Here is a 19,844-nt window from a genome sequence, read left to right as displayed (position 1 = left end):
TATTACCAACTATAAAAAAAGGTTTAACACGTATTTAAAAATGTTAAATATTTAAACCACATTTAACCGTCATATTATTATAGCTAAATATATTATATTATACAATAAATTATGATAACAATTTGTAAATGTAAAGCTATAATGTATACAACAAAAATAAGTTATAACAAAAAAAAATAACATTTTGATTTTGGTTGTTCAGAAGTTATGAATTTGTTTGTCCGAGAAAACCAAATAAATGAATAATTAATAATATTTATTTTGATCAAAAGACAAAGAAATAAGTAGTTGGTATAGATAATACTAATGTTATAACATTTGAATAATGTACAATAACATTTAAATATACTGCACTATAGGCGGTTCATAAATAACGACAGTAACAACAATAATGAGTTCATACTTCTACTTCATAATTCGACGAATTATGTTTTTGTTCATTTTAGATGATTCCCTATTAATCAGTTCAAATTATGAGTCAATAGGTTGTTTTTAACAACAACAAAGATATTTCGAGAAATAATAATAGACATTTTATGGCCTCGCAAACAGTTAGTAGGGTGATGTTAAAAAAAAATGTGCACTAGAGCGTGCGTGAGAAAATTATTCAACAATTATAATATTATATAAACCAAAGAATGATCGTCAACTCATCGCGACGGGCGGTCGACGGGTAAATCACTTATAATAATATTATAATAAACTACACGACGTATAAATGTGTGATTCACGTCCTATATATTTAAACGAAGACACACGCATCCTCTGGGTGCGTGCATGTGTGTTAATAGCAAACAATATAAAACTGTTCACAACTACTACACTGCAGTCTGCATAAGGAAAACAATGATTACGGATCGTCAGACGTGGTCGGTGAAACAATCGCTTCTGAATTATTCTGATACCTATTATATATTACGATTTACGTTCATATTATATTCGACACGGTCACTGGAGTGCGTACCTACAATATTATATTATTAAGTAGGTATATATAAACATATATATATATATATATATATATTATATATATTTTATGGGCTATAGTTAGTTCCGACATATCACATATGGTGAAAACAAATACAACCGGACACTGTATGTAATAATATCTAATAATAATATTATATTATACATATATATACTGGCGAAGGCCAAATTCTACGGCACTTTCCCCACGAATGTCAATGTAAATAAATAAGTAGGTAGGTAGGTATAATGCTATAATATATAATATATATATATATTCATATAGAATAATACTGTGCGTTGGATAGAATCCGATAATCTCCGGAAACTGCCGAATCGTTTGGCACCAAATTTTGCACACATATTCATCGGAACTCGAGGAGCGTAAATAGCTAATTTGTTCAACATATATATAGATTGTTATAGGGTAGCTCACGCAGGAATTTTGTTCGTGTTTTCACGAAAATCGAATATTTTTTGTTAGTGCATAGGGTCACTATTGGTTACAGAAAGAAAAGACTAATACAATTTACATATATATAAATTAATGTATATTTGTATCTTAATATCTTAAATACTCAAAAACAACTGTTTTAATAAAAATTTCAGCGAGATTGTTAGAAATATCAGTAATGATTAGAGAGTAGTTTTAAGTTTCGAACCACATTCAAAAATATACCAATTAATGGTATATGCATATATCCAATCTGCGACAGGCAGTTGATTATCTCGGTAGAATTGGTTCACTAAACCAAATAAATGCACCGACGCTGATCTACCCGTGAACTGATGTACACTTAAACCAAGATACACCTACTATAGCGCCATATTTTATTTTTATTTATTTTTATAAATACATGTTTTATGCTGCATTTATTATAGGTTTCATAAGACTAAATCATCCATATAATAATCTTTTTATTTAAATTATAATATTTGAACGTTTGGTCGAAATATATTACGTAACTGTGTAGTGTGTATGGACTGTGAGTACAATGTTCATAATATATTCAGTATATTAAGCATTAGATATAGTAAAACACAAATATATAATAACATAAATGCTATGCAAATAGCATGCCTCTTGTCAGTAGGTATTATAAATAAGTATTGATACCCAGTTATTATATAGATGGTTCGATTTCGAACAAGGTAAGTAAATAGAAATCATTTGTATATCAGCTGACAGTTATAATACTAGTTGGTTAGATACTAGCAAAGATAATAATATAACATAATGAAACTTAATGAAGAAATTATTTAGAATAAACGTATTGATACTAAAATGTATTTTATAAAAGTTTGTCATATTCTTAAAGCTTTTCCGTTTAGTTAATAAACAATAAATTAAAATCAAGTATGTACATCATATATGAACGAATGAGCGTATTTACAGGGAGAGGAATATTTTGAATGGATCTCCCATTTACATTTTTTTCATGTAATTATAATTGTACCTGATTACAAATTACTTAGAACAACATACATAAAATAAAACGTTATTTTATTAATTTGTTAACTTTAGTTAATAGTATTTATTAATACTAAACTGGTTGACCTAACAGAAGTAGAAATATCAAATAAGTACCTATGATGACTGATGAGGTTATTGAAGAACTTTCATAGAACTTATAAGATTAGATTTTAGATTTTAGATTTTGAGCGAAGCGATAAATGTATTAATTTTACAATGATGTGTGTTTTTTTTAAAATTTTTTTAAATTTATTGTGTCTGTGTACACGATAAGTAGTCGAAATAATGGTTCTATTTTCAACTTCAGTACCTTGTTACACTTGAGATTTACATCATGTGTTTATTTTATCAATTCCTATACTTGATACAATTTTCAAAATATTTTGACTCTTTTTGAGCTGTTTACGGTTAATTAGCTGTTTTCAATTTTAAATTCTGAGCGAAGCGATGTTTTTAGTTTTTTTTTCTATAAATATCAATAAAATTTTATTTGTTGGGTAAAAAAGCGTCAAAATTTAATAGAAGGCTCCTAATATATTGTTACTATAGCAGTTAAAAAATATTAAAAACACATAGGCACAATTTTTTTTTATAAGCATTTAAAGTTCGATTTTGGACAACATTAATTAAATTTTAAATTTAAAAATGATTTTGTAGTTAGAAATTTATAAAATGTTCAACTTTTATAGTTAAGGATTGAAAACTTACAACAAGGTTTGACTTTAGTAGGTTATTCTGTAACCAACAAATCTCAAATATATAAAAACACATTATTCTTTATAGTTATTTTATGTTCAAATTTTGAGGAGATAACATATTAAAGAGCCAAGAATAACGATTTTAGTTATTTTGTTGTAATTGTATTTAATTCAACTTACCGGCTATCGTATTTATAATAAGTAATAATAATATAAATATAATATAAAATATCCACACTGACAAACCGTCAAGGCTCAGAATAGTTTTTCGTATACAATAATATTATATCATTGAATTCAAATTTACATCCATAATACAGTGACACACTTATAACTTACTGTACAGCAGAACAACATCCACTTACACACCTTTTTTTACAAACCTTATTAGTTATTACGTTTAATATTGTTATTATTAAGTAAATTGGGCCACCAAAAAATTAATTTTCCCTATTCCACCATCTCGAAAATCCTAAATACGACATAGGTACGCCTCGTATATAGGTTTATCTACGTCGTAAATACTAATCTGAAAAAAAATGTTATACGTTGACAATATTTATCTAATAAATAATTTGATCATCCTGACAGTCAATATAATATATAATATATTATAATAAACTATTTACTTGCACACGGAGGTTATACGCCTGAATGGTTTGAAATGTGTAAAAAAAAAATAAATGTTGAAAACCATATGAACAAACTTATTGTATACCTACAGTGTTTACCTATTTGTCTTAGACGACATTTTGAGAGGCGATTGCAGATATGTATCGACGATTCCATTTCGCTAAATTCTATATGGCTGCAGTATTTTAATACTGTATCCAAATGGTCCATTACGCACGTTTTTGCGGTTAGGTGAAAACTATCATTAAAACGAAAAAAACAAAAATACACCCGCACACCCTGAAATTTTTTATCTGCAATTGGCCTAGGCGTCATTGATACTATATAGTATGGTCATATGGCCTTCAGTTTGCCAATCTTTAACTGTGTATTTTCCCTTTTGTTTGATATATCCTAATTTCAAATACAGTGTACTCTCGGTAAATCGAAGCTCATGTGAGAAAAAAAATTCAATTTACTAAAAATTTCGAGTTTTCAAAATCTTAATGTGTTATTGTTATTTGAAGGGGAATTTTATTTGTTCGAGATGTCGAGAATTTCGAGTTACCGAGAGTACACTGTAGTTGTACACAACTATTAAACAAATTTATGCGTTCAAAAATTTAAAAATAATAAAAGCCGAATGATGAGTTACCTACCTAAAATATGAATATTGTATATTTAATTTATTAATTTAAATGTTATGTATGAAAGCTAAGTATGTTTATGATAATAGAAAATAGAAGTTTTATAGTGAAAACAAGATAAACGTTTTTTTAACAATTGGCCTGGTGGTGGGAAAAAATTGGCCTCTTTAATTGTTTGCACACCCTTAATAAAAACTGAAATGGCGCCCCTGCGAGGTACGAAATAGATAGCAATTGTTTAAAACGTTTCATTACATTAAATCATTTTACAATATCATAAGATGACGGCAGGATCTGGATTAATATTACGAATGTTTAGCAGTTCCGCTGAGCGTTTTGGTGTGGCGCCAATATCATAACGTAGTCTAAATTTAAACGTACCCGCGCAGGTTGCGGAAATCGTATCGTTATAATTTATAATACTGTTATTATTATACCATAATAGACTCGATCCGGTATTCTGGTCCGAGAGACGCGTCACTTTAATACGATAATATTATGTCATTTATTTTATATAATAATAATATCATACATAATAATATAATGTATACCACTGCAGTCTGCAGTACGTACATCATACTATGCATATTGTTGTCTTATTAGTTATTATATTGTATACACTATGTGTGCAAATATGGACGACGGCATTGTCACACTCGCCACGGTCAGCCACCGCGGAAGAGAAAGTGTTACATTTCAATTTCTACGACGTTTATAATTACGCCTGCATATTGTTATTGTGCAAAATTACCCTGTGATAACGGCACAGCTGCGGTGTTTAACAAACCGTTGCCGTTGTACCGATACGCGGCGATTATAAAATCTAACTTTATCGTTATTGGTAACTGCTATAGTGCTATGCGCCAAATCAAACCGTTTTTCGGTTGACTGTTTGATTAAACCCTATGCATACGAATATTACTCGAAAACAATTAGAAATTTAAAAATTGCAACACGAGCTTTGCTTTATAAACGCCTTGCTACAAAAATTACCCAAACCAGCTAACCAATGGGCAGTCGACATAAATAATAATAATTAATAATATAATATAAATTGAGTAACAGTATTTGATAATATTATAGAGGGTGATTTTTTAAGCATGCTCACCCCCATTTTTATATTTAAATTTACATATTAGGTATTATATTTCAATTCTAATTTTTGAATTTTTAAATGTAGTTAAAGAAGATATGATCGAATACTTAGATTGCTCATAATATTTAGGGAGTATCCTATGGCGATACCAATATTTATTTTTGAAATGAGTACCTGCATGTTTTAAGAGGACTCTACCCACACATTTGTTGTCTCCGTCTTCCACACGGACGACAAAGCAAATTTATTGTCGTTCACTAGTTTCAATAGTATGCTGTTAGTGTGTGTTAGAGTTGTTAGAAGAAGATATTGAAGCACTATTTAATAACAGAAACCATTCGGATCACGTTAATGTCGTTAATGCAGTAAATATGCAGCAAATAGTAATCGTTTTCTTTTTTAAAGGTAAAAGGATTGAAAAAATCAAAGGCCAATGGCCAAAATTGGTTTTCTGTCTCGAAAAACAAGCGTCAAAAATGTTGAGATTGACAACGAAAAATTTTCTAAGTCGCTACCAATACCAGATATCGATAGAGCTCGAGGTTCTCTGCGTAATTTACTTACTGCTATTATTTTGTGTGAATATGACATGTATAAATTATGTAAGCAAATTATGTAAGTCCGAGTTTGCCCTAGTTTTTTAATAGTTCTTGGATCTCCTATACAGCATCTAAAGCAAATTTCGCTTCATCTGCGGAAATTTCCATTTTTATTTTTCTTATTAATTTCGAATTAGTTGGATACTTATGTCCACAGAGTTTTGAAAATCGGTTATTCCATCCTTCAGTCATATTATTTGTTAAATGCCCCCCCTCCCTACTAAAGTGGCAATATGTACATTCAACGAGGAAAATGAAAATATAGGTGGCATTTTTCGAAAATGCGAGGTAGAAGCTGAACCTACATACCTAAAGGTACTATTTACATAATATGAATTGAAATAAGTTAAAAGGTCTTCTGCATCTGGAGGCATTATTTCTTTTAGACATGCCATTCCATCCAGTACTTTATCCTGTGGTAAAAAACTAATCCATGCCGCAATATTTTCAAAAATTATTATATTCTTTATAAATTCCCAACCAACCAAGTTTCTGAAATTTTCTATGTGTCGATTGACACAAATGATAAAAACATCCGTTAATCGTAATATGAGTTCCGAAAATATTTTTTGCAGCATTTATGACTGCTAATTCTAAATCTAAATGTAAAAATATCGGTTCTGAGTACAAGTCACGATCTTGGCATTCTTTTAATATAGGTAATACTAAATATTTGTTCATAATGACAACATGCAGATTGACTTTTTTTCTACTACCTATACTGATATCACAAATACGGAATTTATTTGTACATGAATGACGTATAATTGCTTGAAAAATCCCGGGGCGAGGCCAAAATTTCTGTCGACAAACCAAGTATCAGATTTGGCCAATTGTTAACATATAGTATCAGTGGCGAACATTAAAATTCTATCATCAGCATTAGGGTCATTGTCATACAGAAAAAATCTTTCATTTCCATATTCCCGATACTCTCCTAGTAAATTAAAAAAGTAATGTGTAAAATATATGATTTTTTTGAAAATGTATTTTTTGTTGACATTAAATTATGTGAAAAATATTAAATAATGACTATTAATGAGTGTTAAATAATCACCTTGAGAGTACCTAGGTTAAGCTACGTTTAGTATAATTTTAACTTTTAATTATTTTATTCATTAAACGTAAGTACTTAATTTAAATAAAAATAAATAAAAAATTACTTTTAAAAATGTACAATATTATTTACCTTCGATATTTATTTCGTTTCCACCATAGATAATATAAGAATGGATAGGACATAAGAACTTATCACATGAAACTTTAGTGATACTATTTTTAAGGTTATATGGGGCAAATATTGGTATGATAATTGATAAATAATAATAAATATTAAATAGCATAATTTTATTCTGTAATAACTAATAACATTATTGATTAATTAGTGATATTTAACAATATTATTCTATATTCTAACAAAGTTTAGAGTAATTTTCCAGGCACAAGTGGCACAACAATCAAAATACAAACCGACAAATATCTAAATATAACTGACTATCATGTTATCATTATTATTTAATAAAATTGTTTTGCACATAACCTTAAAAAGCCCCATATCGTCTTTCTCTCTTTACGTTCTCTCTTCCCCAAAAAAGCACACGGCCCCATATGGAACTGGTATAGGCATGTCCGTCCTATCCATTCTTATATTATCTATGGTTTCCACGAGTAGGTTTAGGTGAATCATTACATGCTCTGTAGTTTCTAATTGTTCTTTTTAGATATTCTCCTCTTTGCAATTCAGCGAGTATACTTCGGGGAATGTTTGATACCACTTTCGAGAAAATTTGAGCGGGCAAATCGTTTGTTAGTTTAGCTTTTTCCACCATTAGATTTTTTATATTAGTCACAAAAATAAGATTTTAATTTCCTTGACGCACATGATCGTTATTTACAGAAATCAAGGTTGGCTTAGTTATGTTTAAATCAGTTTTTAAAAAACATGGACACTTCATAGAGCTGTTTTTTGAACACCTCCAACGAATAAAATTAGAGAATTCTTTGTGGAAATCGTACAAAAATCTCTTATGCGCAACCTGAGGGTATTTTTTGTTAGAATTAATTTTACAATGATGTGTGTTTTTTTGTATTATTTTTATTTTTGTGTCTTTCGTCACGGTTTGGGGAAGTAAAACTGCTTCGATTTTCTTCAACAGTATCTTGTTCGATCGGAAAGTGAATCCAGTTAGGGCATTTGGGAGGTCAAAATTTAAAATTCCCAATAGTTTTCAAAAGCGTCGGGAAAAACAACTTAATAATTAAGGGAAAACCGGAATTTTTACGCAAAATCAGTTTTCCACAAAATCGATTTTGGTTTTTGGTGTAACTCCAAAACAAAAGAACGTATATACATGAAATTTTCACCGGTCGTTTATATTTGAATTTTCTATACACGATAAAATTTTAAAAATATTTTGATTTGTATTGAACCGTTTAGAACATTTTCTGTTTCCAATTGTATTAGTCTTTTATTCTATGAATGTTAATAAAACTATAATATTTGTTTGGTAAAAAAGCTTGAAAATGTAATACAAGGCTCCTACTATATTCTTACAATGACATTTTAAAAATATTAAAAATCCTTAGTCACATTTTTTATTTATAAGCATTTAAAGTTCAAATCTTGATAAAATACGGAAAAATCACGAAAATTAGCAAACTATTTTGAGTTGAGAATTTATAAAAAGTTTTCTTTTTAAATCTAAGATTTGAAAATGTAATACAAGATTCCTGATAAGTTTGTCTATCTTTATCAAAAAAAAAAATGTTACAAGCAAATCAAATTAAATTTTTATGAGCGTTTGAAATTTATATTTTTACAATATTGGATATTCACTCGATTTTATGTAGCGGTTTTGTTATTTTATTGTTATTCAAAAACGAATAACTGTAGATACATAAAAATGTTACTGAATGTTTATATTTTCATTTTCTATACACCATAAAATTAAAAAAAATCAATATTATCATAGTCTGTGGTTATATCAGCAATAGAAGGTTGAGATTATACTAATAGACTAACATAATTATTCATAAACAAAATGATAGAATAATATATAATATAGAAAAAACATCTACAAAAAAATTTTAAAACGACAAACAGCTAACTCAATTTCATGTTGCTATTAAAAGAGATAAACAACCCAAACATAATATTTTCTTCTTGTTAAAATGACTTAATATTATTTAACTGTTATGCATCGTTTCATATTTAATAATAATATATTAAATGTTTGTTCTATATATTATATAAATAATAGTATAGTATTACACATTATAAAGTTTATTTCACAATAATCTGAGCATATAAAAGTAATGAATACACATCTATTGTGACCTTGACCAAATCACATTTTTCCACTGCATTTTAAACATTTCCTATAATAATGTATAATATGTTAACATAATTGAAGGCTAAAATATAACTAAAAAAAATTTGCTTCACAAATATTCGTCTAATATTTAGTCTTTAAATAAAGAGTTTATGTATACATAATATATTATTATTCATTACAAGGTGATGTATCGCTTTAAGCTGATAGTTATGACTTTTATGGACACTGCTGCAGTATTACCATAACGATAATGTTCACAGGGTCTTTCATTTTAAGTCAACTCATATGATGTTAAATATATTTTATGTAATAATGGCAAAAATATATTTTTTTTTAAATATTTTATGTTTAGTTAAAGTTAATTTTCATCAGATGTCAATAACATTGATATTGTACAATAATGAGAATACCAGTATTTAATTATTAATTATCAAACAATAAATTTCAGTGATAACATTTATTAGTGATATAGGTAAGTTTTAATAAGTAAGTACATTATTATAGTCACCATGATCAAAATTTAAATGTGAATTTGGATTTTTAAACATGTTTTAATATTAACTTATTGAACATGAAGGAATTAGAAAGCTAAACTATCGACCTTTAAAGAACTTGTTCCAAAATATGTTTATATAGATTATGAGTTATAACTTATAATATAACATTTAAAAATTTCAGTTTTTTTCTATTAATACAATTTTAATTTAAATCAAGTTGTAAAACGTTGCCGACCTTCTTCCCGAACAACCTATTTCCTAAATAGTATTTTTATTGATAAAAATTATTATAATTAAAACATAATTTTACAAGGAAAATATTTTATACCACTATACCCACAAACAATCCATGTCATTGTAGGTTGCGTCTTATGGAATCCAAACATTTTCTTTTTGGCTATAGGTACTTTGAATTATCACCCCTCGCTCACATTGTTACTTGTTAGTTTTATCATGGAGTATAAGTTGCACAATATATACACAATGGTTTTATCCAAGCTTGTCAGATGAGTTTATTTTATTTGTTTATTTATTTAAGGTGATAATGTGTCCCACAAAACAAGTTGGTGTACTACATTTTTCCCATGTATTTAAAAAGTACAATAAAATATGTAATTATATACCCAAATTAAGACTTAAAACACCAATGAAAGTAGGTTTATTAAAATTTTTAGAATTAAATAATATTAATATAATAACCATACTAAACTTACTAGATTCAAATTATAACAAAAATAAAACATTTAGATAATTATTTTAGATGATTATTTTATACAAACAACGGGTTAACATTTATTCAAATATGTCCACTATTAATAATGATTACCTACATCAAATTTTGTTAAGACTTAGGTAGATGAATATGTTATTTTTGGTTGATTATGAAAACTGAGTAGTGAGTACCTAATGAGAATTAAACCGTCGCACACAAATTTCCACCACTCTCGAATTGCCATCCATGATTTTTTTTAAAGGTTATACTCGAATCGCATCCCGATTTCAAAAGTATAATTTACTTTAATTGCCTCCTATTTTAGGTAATCTTGAATTTGAACCACCTCCGTTTATATAATTAATCAATTTCTAGTTCAAATCATAAACATTGATTTAATTTTTAATTAAAAACAGTAATGAGCACAAACACGATAGTTAATCTAAAAGAATATAAGTCCATACATTATCGGAAAAATTAATAAATGTAATAATAAGTCAAAATCGATTGATTTTATGTAAATTTAAGTTAATAAACAATTATAAAAATTGTAATAAATAAAATAGATCAACATATATTTTTTAACATTGTGGAAATCGATATAATAATCTATAGGTAGTACACGTACAACTATCAATATATTAAGTAATAATCTAGGTATGGCAGGAAATTTGAAAGTGCCCATTAAAACAAATATTAAAAGACACTTAGAACTATATTATATAGATACTAGATTACTAGATAGGTAAGAGATTTTCAAAGGAATTAAGTAGTTTTTATTGTTTAGACTTTAGAACATATGGGCTATAGCTATAATATTTAAAAATAATTATAAGTCTGTAGTCATAATAAATAAAGATAACTACTTAATACGATTAATCTTTAATAATGACAAAATAATTATCAATTAATTATTATCAATAACATCATTACCATTTATATTACATTTTCAATTTAAAAGTTAAGAATATATTCCTTGTACTTATATGGTATAATCATGTTATATAAATTATCCATTTATTATATATCACAATATGGTAGATAAAAGCGTAGGTATTGTTTAGTTAAAATGTCTAAAGGTTAAATTGTACATTAAATTGAACTTAAATTTTATTTTATTTTAATGTTAACAATTAAAATGATCTATTTTCATTAATCATGATTATAATAAACTATAATTTTTTATAATTTTTAACTATAAATTATAATCAATATGATAAGTTATTATAGTATTTAATAATAGCCAATAGGTATACTATAATAATATATTATATTATATTATTATATACTAAACTTTAAATATTAAATGTAATAACGATACTAATAATATTATATTATTTATTGTTATATGAAGCACTACAATTATTACAAACTACAAAATATCTTAGATCTATTTTTAAAATAAAATTTAAAAAAGGTGGATAAGTGGATGTCGCTCTGCTGTACGATAGGTTACAAGTGGGTCACTGTAATGGATGGTGTTAAATTTGAATTCAATGATATAATATCATTGTATAAGAAAAACGATTCTGAGCGAAAACGGTCAGTCAGCCTATGATTTTACCAAGTATATTTGATGATATTATTGTGAATAAAGTAATTTATATATAACCTATTTACGTGGAGCCTTGTTTTAAATTTTCAATCCTTAGCCATAAAAGTTAAAAATTTATAAATTTTTAACTACAAAATAATTAATAAATTATAAATTTGATAAATGTTGTCAAAATTTGAACTTTAAATGCTTATAAAAAAAAATTGTGCCTATGTATTTTTAATATTTTTCAACTGCTATTAGAACGATATATCAGGAGCCTTCTATTAAATTTTCAAGCTTTTTTACCCAACAAATAAAATTTTATTGATATTTATAGAAAAAAAAACTAAAAAAATTGAAAACTGACAATGTCCGTAAACAGCTCAAAAAGAGTCAAAATATTTTCAAAATTGTATGGTGTATAGGAAATGCTAATATAAACATTCAGTGAAATTTTCATGTATCTACAGTTATTCGTTTTTGAATTACAAGAAAATAAGGAAATCGGTACATGAGAAATCGAGTGAATATCTAATGTTGTAAAAATATGAATTTAAAACGCTCATAAAAATTTAATTTGACTTTCTTGTAGAAATTTTTTTTTTGATAAAGTTAGACAAACTTATGAGGAATCTTGTATTAGATTTTAAAATCTTAGATTTAAAAAGAAAATTTTTTATGAATTTCTAACTCAAAATAATTTGCAAATTTTCGTGATTTTTCCGTATTTTTTCAAGATTTGAACTTTAAACGTGTATAAAAAAAAAACTGTGACTAAGGATTTTTAATTTTTTTCATCTGCCTTTGAAACAATAACCTAGGAGCCTTCTATTAAATTTTCAAGCTTTTTTACCCAACAAATAAAATTTTATTGATATTTATAGAAAAAAAAATTTAAAAAAACTGAAAACTGACAATGTCCGTAAACAGTTCAAAAAAAGTCAAATTATTTTCAAAATTGTATTGTGTATAGAAAATGCAAATATAAACAACCAGTGAAAATTTCATGCATCTACGGTCATTTGTTTTAGAGTTACACCAATAACCAAAATCGATTTTGTTAAAAATCGATTTTGCGTAAAAATTCCCGTTTTTCCTTAATTTTTCTTTTGTTTTTCACATCGCTTTTGAAAACTACTGGGAAATTAAAATTTTGACCTCCCCAATGCACCAACGATATTCACTTTCCCATCGAACAAGATACTGAAGTCGAAAATCGAAGCATTATTTCGACTACTTATCGTGTACACAGACACAAAAATAAAAAAATAAAAAAAAAAAAAAAAAAAAAAAACACACATCATTGTAAAATCAATACATTCATCGTTTCACTCAGAATCTAAAAAGCGGGTAAGTGGATGTAACTTTACTGTATAGTAGGTTACAAGTGGGTCAATGTATAATGGACTGTATTAAACTTGAATGCAATGATATAATATCATTGTATAAGAAAACCGATTCTGAGCGGAGACGGTTTGTCAGTCTGGATATTTTATATTGTTATTATTTATTATATCCTGTAAGTTGAATGATATTATAATGTTATTATTTTTTATTCGTTTCTATGGAGATAAGCAAAGCATTAGAAATTAAAATCCCATTTTTAGCTGTTTTTCGTAATTTGTCGGTGGTTTTTCCCGTGGCATTAAATAAATATAGAGAAAATCGAAAAATGCCCTCTCTAAAGTACCAACTTGATCCAATTTTTTAAAATATGAAGTACTATATGTTGAAATCGAAACACTCTTTCTGGTAAAAATTTTGTATACAGGAAAAAAAAAATAAAAAATAAACACCATTGTAAATTACTAGTTTCCTCGCTCCACTCAGAACCTATTATAATATTTACTTAAAGTACATTAAAAACTACGTATTTTGATAATTCTGTGTGCTTATAAATTCGTTTTTTAGTTAAAACTATTAAATATGTAAATAATTGTTTTAAAATGCATTGTGAGTAGGTAAATAATAAATATATTTATATTTTAAAATCTCAAGGTGCAGTCACCGGCTCCTCGTTTGTTTATATCTTCATATCTGACTATACCAACCTACTACACTTATTAGTGACTTTTCCGATGATTAAGATATAAGCTAATGATCCCGACACTGCTTTCTCACTCATTCGAGAATATTTCACCTTCCTTGGATAATGGAATGATGTATGAAAATAAATTAATCCAAATCCACATGTCATTGCACCTTCACTTTACTTTTCATCAGAAAAAATTTCTGCCTCGTATTTTTTAATGAACTTTTTTCAACTGTACTCCGCTGCTTGGGTATGACTAAAGACCAACGTCTTACCAATAGTGTTCAGGTCTACCCAAGTAAACTTCTTTCCTTAAACAATCGTTTCTGTCTCCTTCCCGCTCACTAAATTTGCAACTTAACTAATAAATGCATTTTTCATCAAACGATGTTGAGAAATTTTAGATTCTGAGCGAAGCGATGAATGTATTAATTTTACAATGATGTGTGTTTTTTTTTTTATTTTTCTTTTTATTTTGTGTCTGTCATCACCTTTTAGGACAGTAAAAGTGCTTGGATTTACTTCAACAGTAACTTTTCTGATAGGAAAGTGAATATAGTTGGAACTTTGGGGGGTCAAAAGTAAAAATTTCCCAATAATTTTCACAAGCGACGTGAAAAACAAAAGTAAAATTAAGGAAAAACGGGAATTTTTACGCAAAATCTGTTTTTGAGAAAATCGATTTTGGTTTTTGGTGTAACTCTAAAACAAATGACCGTAGGGACATGAAATTTTGACTGAATGTTTATATTAGCATTTTCTATACACCATAAAATTTACAAAATATTTTGACTCTTGAGCTGTTTACGGACATTGTCAGTTTTCAATTTTTTTAGTTTTTTTTTCTATAAATATCAATAAAATTTTATCTGTTGAGTAAAAAAGCTTGAAAATTTAATAGAAGGCTCCTAGGTTATTGTTTCAAAGGCAGGTGAAAAAAAATTAAAAATCCTTAGTCACAGTTTTTATTTATAAGCATTTAAAGTTCAAATTTTGACAAAATACGGAAAAATCACGAAAATTAGCAAACTATTTTGAGTTGAGAATTCATAAAAATTTTTCTTTTTAAATCTAAGATTTTAAAATGTAATATAAGATTACTCATAAGTTTGTCTACCTTTATCAAAAAAAAAATGTCTAGAAGAAACTTAAATTAAATTTTTATGAGCGTCTGAAATTTATATTTTTACAACATTTGATATTTACTCGATTTCTCATGTAACAATTTTCTTATTTTATTGTAATTAAAAAACGAATAGATACTTGAAAATTTCACTGAATGTTTATATTACCATTTTCTATACACGATAAAATTTTGAAAATATTTTGACTCTTTTTGAGCTGTTTACGGACATTGTCAATTTTCAATTTTTTTAGTTTTTTTTCTATAAATATCAATAAAATTTTATTTGTTGGGTATAAAAAAGCGTGAAAATTTAATATAAGGCTGCTGATATATCGTTCTAATAGCACTTGAAAAATATTAAAAATACATAGGTACAATTTTTTTTTATAAGCATTTAAAGTTCAAATTTTGACGACATTTATCAAATTTACAATCTATTAATTATTTTGTAGTTAAAAATGTATAAAATGTTTAACTTGTATGGCTAAGGATTGAAAATTTACAAGGCTCCACGTAAATAGGTTATATATAAATTACTTTATTCACAATAATATCATCAAATATAGGTACTTGGTAATATCATAGGCTGACTGACCGTTTTCGCTCAGAATCGTTTTTCTATGATATTATATTATTGAATTCAAATTTAACACCATCCATTACAGTAACCCACTTGTAACCTACTGTACAGCAGAGCGACAACCACTTATCCACCTTTTTACTTTTGACCCCCCCAAAGTACCAACTAGATTCACTTTCCTATCAGAAAAGTTACTGTTGAAGAAAATCCAAAAACTTTTACCGTCCTAAAGGGTGATGACAGACACAAAAATTTTAAAAAATTAAAAAATTAATGAAAAATAAAAAAAAACACACACATCATTGTAAAATCAATACATTCATCGCTTCGCTCAGAATCTAAAACTGATTTATTTATCATGTAAAATAAACACTACACAGTATTTCAGCCCATGGTTAACAACAATAATTGTACAGTTTTTATTTTTTACTTAAAGCAAATTAAAAACCAATTCATATTTAAACTTGTATTAATTAGGTATTTAGGTATATCATTATAATATTTACTAAGACGTTTTTTTACATAGTTTGAATATTTCCGTTAGGAAAAAAGTTTCTTATGTTGTCAAAATAAACTACGACAAACGTAGTTGAGAAGCATTTGGCGAGAAAAAAAAAATAATAAACCGTCAATTACACAGCATTTAGCACTATAAGATATAAGAAAACAATCCAGTACAACAATGAGCAAAAATCCACGAAGTCCTTGGCATATTGTTAATTGCTTCGTCAATTGCGTGTTAGAGACGATCGTCAAAGTAAGTGAAAGTACATACAAAATACAAATAAATACATATGGGTGTGTCATTTTGCCAATTGACTAAAAGAACTTAATTTTCCCACAAACATAACCGAAAATAAGCAAATCAAGGTTTCTCAGTACTCACTAGTCATTCCTCGGTAGCTCTCTATTTTTATGTTGTGGCATTTTATTATACAAACATTACCTGACCTATGATTTAGGTATTTAACCAGATTTAATTAAACAGAATATGAATACCTATGAATCCATTTTATCCGTTTTTACAAATATGTATTCGTATTTTTTCTGTTTTTCCCGATTATTTTCAAAAATACTAAGGAATACATTTTACCCACCAACTGGATCCAATTTGTAATCAGAAACCTCCCTCCAAGTTGATGATTGGAGCATTTTATTTACTAGAAAAAGCGTTTTCGGACAAAAAATAAAAAAACACATCATTGTAAAATAAATTAATTTAATTCTAAGACGCGGACAGCGATGTTGGCTCCACTCAGAATATAAAATCAAAAATGGAATGAGTAATAAATTACGAAAAAATAACGAGTAATTAGTTATAAATTGTAATATAGTGGCTTGGTGTGGCGCCGGTCCGTACACTCAACTGCGGAAATGCTCTGAGTATACGTATCGGCCGGTGTTGCTAGCTCCCGGATGGGTAACCTCCAGGAATTTTTAGCTACAAATCCTTACCACACATACAGCGGTAGAGTGGTGGTCTATCTGCACAGAAGCTTCAATAAACCACACAAAATGGTCTATCACTCTGCTCATAAAAACATAAATACTACGTTTAACTAATAAACTGCCATTTTAAATTTGATTTTTACGTACCTATAGAAATTTTTAAAAAAAATGTCTTTTTCATAATTTGATAATTATAACTATGTAATCATTTAAAAAAGTAAAAACTTAATAATTATAACGATAAAAATAGGAAAAATATATTTTTATTTCAAAATGTGGTGCCTTATAATGACTTCAAACTATGTAGGTGAAAAAAAAATATTTTCAAGAACTAATACTTTTTGAGACAAAATTATTACTATTAAACCATACATTACACCGAAGTTTCATAATTTAAAATAGTTATTACTTCTTGTAAGAAATATGTATTTTATACCTTTACATAGAAACTAAAGCATGGCAGTAGTGATTTTATAAGGTACAAGATAAAAGTCAGTATAATAAAAGTTACTAATACACTATGGAGAACTTATTATTTTGTTATATATACCTCAACTTTGAATAAATGTCTTATTGTAAACCTCAATAATTGAGTTACAAACCAGAGTTGTTACAAAGAAACGTATAAATGTATTATTGTTTAGATTTTAGGTATATGAAAAACATAAATTGTAAGAACAAATCACATAATAAGTATTTTGTACATAAAATTTAATACGATCCTAATATATTGTTATTTGTTACTATATAGCAGTTGAAAAATATTAGAAATACATAAGCACAATTTTTATAAGCAATTAAAGTTCAAATTTTGACAACATATATCAAATTTAAAATTTAATAATTATTTTGTAATAAAATTTTCAACTTTTATAGCTAAGGATTGATAATTTAAAATAAGGTTCCACGTAAATAGGTTATATATAAATTACTTTACTCAAAAGAATATCATCTGCAAATACCTATAATTAGTAATATCATAGGCCTCGTCATAGGCTGACTGACCATCTTCGCTCAGAATCGTTTTTCTTATACAATGATATTATATCATTGAATTAAAATTTAACACGATCCATCATAGTGACCCACTTGTAACCTACTGTACAGCAGAGCGAACCCACTTCCCCACCTTTTTTCCATTAAGTTTATGTTAAAACGAGTTATATAAATTTGAATTTTTAAAGATCCCCGCTTCTTATAATAACTCATAAAAAAATAAAATTATGAAAAAATCTGTGACATTTTCTCTAGTATTAATTAATATTAAATTGTATAATAAGAGTCCGGTACGTACATTTACAATGTTAAACGCATGTGCAAGCAGCGATAGAGCATGCGGGACGTCTTATTAATGCGTCTATGCTCTGTTGTCTAGACTCTAGATATCTGAACACTGAACAGACTTCTGAATATTTCGTATTTATGTTTTCATATTATGTACTAATATTTTTTAATTTTATACTTTGAAGAATTGTATATTCAGTTAATAAGATCGTACATAAGATATTAAGATTCTAGACTTCGTTTACTTCCAGATTCATCTTAAAATATATTTTAAAAGATTTTAAGACTTTAATAGGTGCAAATATTAATTTTAATTATTGCTTATTAAGATTTAAGAATATTAAATAGACATTTTAATTAAAATGTTCAATTTTATCATAACAAATGTTTGTATTTATTATTTATATTTAATACATGATATTCATAAAGGTTTTTACATTCATACAACTATCTGCTTAACTGTAGTATTCAATATGATCAATTCAACATAAATATTTTATACTTAGATATCAAATTACTTCAGAAATGAAAAAGTGTGATTATGACCTTGAATGAAACTATAATTTAAACTAAGTACATAAACTACAATAATTTGGATAACGTTAAATGTCATAGATTACAATTTATAATACATAATACATATATGTATATATATTATACAATTAACTTCAAATTGATTAACCATTAACAAATAAAATGCTAATAAAGATATAATAGACATAAAAAAATCTAAAGTATTAAAAAATATATCTCTGATTATCAAAAAAAAAAAAAAAAACGATATTTGGTTAGGTTACGGTGACAAATATTTTTATTTTGAAATTTTTGTTTTTAATGAACACACGTCTGCTGAACGTCAACATACACTATGAAAAAAACAATTTGTAATAAACTACTCATTATAGTATACCTAGGCCTAACACAACCTTTTTGGAATTATTTAAAATGTACTAAGCATACCTGTACTATATTAATAATTAATTTTAATTAATTTTTATCTCAATTTTTATTTACACCAACACAAAATAGGATACTCCAAAAATAATCAAATATCACTACTTCAAAATCAAAGATGATAAAATAATATGTTATTTCGAGTACACGTCTTATTGTAAATTATAGTTCCCATTATAATTACTCATTTAAAACTAGGAATTTTCAATAAGTCTAATACTGAAAAAAACTACTTAAGATATAAAT

The 19,844-nt window shown here is 26.8% G+C and overlaps 1 protein-coding gene and 1 pseudogene across 2 annotated transcripts in view; both read right to left on the bottom strand.

The window, feature by feature from the left end:
- LOC132937994 (uncharacterized) overlaps window positions 1–19,844 on the bottom strand; it is a 43,087-nt gene that overhangs the window by 20,681 nt on the left and 2,562 nt on the right. The gene's annotated exons all lie outside the window — the stretch shown is intronic.
- Window positions 5,917–9,210, bottom strand: LOC132937950 (uncharacterized; annotated as a pseudogene).

Source organism: Metopolophium dirhodum, chromosome 2, assembly GCF_019925205.1.
Source record: "Metopolophium dirhodum isolate CAU chromosome 2, ASM1992520v1, whole genome shotgun sequence".
Classification (NCBI taxonomy): Eukaryota; Metazoa; Arthropoda; class Insecta; order Hemiptera; family Aphididae; genus Metopolophium; species Metopolophium dirhodum.
This window is presented reverse-complemented; position numbering and strand designations above follow the sequence as displayed.